This window comes from Orycteropus afer, unplaced genomic scaffold (genome assembly GCF_000298275.1).
Source record: "Orycteropus afer afer isolate SDZICR_OR568_19922 unplaced genomic scaffold, OryAfe1.0 scaffold00584, whole genome shotgun sequence".
Lineage (NCBI taxonomy): Eukaryota > Metazoa > Chordata > Mammalia > Tubulidentata > Orycteropodidae > Orycteropus > Orycteropus afer.
In genome coordinates, this window is record NW_006922171.1 from 1,608,667 (window position 1) to 1,610,192 (window position 1,526).

At 36.0% G+C, this 1,526-nt stretch overlaps 1 pseudogene; it reads right to left on the reverse strand.

Annotated features, from left to right (window-relative positions):
* LOC103210305 overlaps positions 1 to 1,526 on the reverse strand; it is an 85,619-nt pseudogene that overhangs the window by 82,455 nt on the left and 1,638 nt on the right.

Consider the following 1,526-nt stretch of genomic DNA (forward strand, 5'->3'; position numbering starts at 1 on the left):
AAATTTCTTCTGGGCCTATTTAATTCCCCATTGTTCCAGTTTAATGTACTTTAGGCCAACTCGGGCCAATTTACATAAATGGCCCAAAGACAATATGAAGACATTCTGTCTGAAATCAAGGGGATAAATAAATGCTTATGGGTTTCTGGAGATTAGTTTCTAGAAGAAAAGAAGGGCTTCAGCTGCCTGGAGTGACCAATGAAATGTCATCCTGCTCTGTGACAGTCACAGGGTCAACATCATACCCTCTGGAACAAGTCCAAAAGACATGAACATATCTTATAACCCTTTCCTCTAATCAACACTTTAACTTCACATCATGCAAATGTTCCTACCCAATGTCGTAACAAGCTGATAGCATTCTCCTAACAAAATAAAACTTCATCAAAAATACATTTAAAAATGTGCCTGACAGACATTTGACTACTAGGGAAGATTCTGACAGCAGTATCCAGAATTGCTCCTAGATGAACCAGTCACAACTAGTACTGTGTGTTATTGCTTCCAGAGAATAGTTTGACAATGACAGCACAGCCACAATTTCTCCTTGGATGGATGGCAGAACTTTCTTCCACAATGGTCACATTTAAAGCACACATTTGCTCTTCTACAGGATTATCTGGATGCTCCTTTCTCACCTGTAAACCACTCTAACTAGAGTGTAACACTCATAAACCAACTGATCATGGACCTTCTACCCTCATCTCAGTGGGGACAACAAAGGGAGTCATTTCCTCCCAGCCACTTGATCAGGGTGTTGTTGCCATTCTTGGATTCTAGACTATTCCTAACAGTCAACAAAGCAAACATGTTCCACACTGAGAAATACTACCACTTTCTTTAGAAGTATAAAATTACTTTATATTTGGAGGAAAATTTTTCAATATAGTGTAGAAATTAGAAACCCTTACACATAAATGGTAAGAATATAAACTGACCCAACTCTTTGGAGAAAAAATTGGCAATAGCTATAAATATTAATTTTTTTTTAACCCTCAGAGCATGTAATTCCACTTTTAGGAATCTATCCCATGAAATACTTGCAAAAATGCATGGATACAGGTATAAGGATTTTAGGACAGCATGATTTGTAACAGTGAAAAGATAAAAACAATGTAACTGACCTTCAATAGAGAAAATATAAGTTAATTATAATGCACTCATCATATGGACTACAGCATAGCTGTTAAACAGGATGAAGTACATGTACATGTACTGACATGAGAAAACATCAGGGTCAAAAATCATGTTGTAAAACTAATGTACTGTGTGATTCTATGCTTGCAAAACATGAAAAACACAGAAACCCTGTGTGCAGCTCACATATACATTTATGCATACAGAACATCTTCAAGACTTCAAAACCAACAAGTAACAATGGTTACTTCTAAAGGCTGAACATGATGGGCAAGGGAAAAAGACTTTCCATTTACTTTAAACACTTTGGTATTGAATTTTATGAGCATTGTCATCTTTTACTCTTTTAAAGGAAAGAATATATTGGTTTTTCAGATGACTCTTATTTT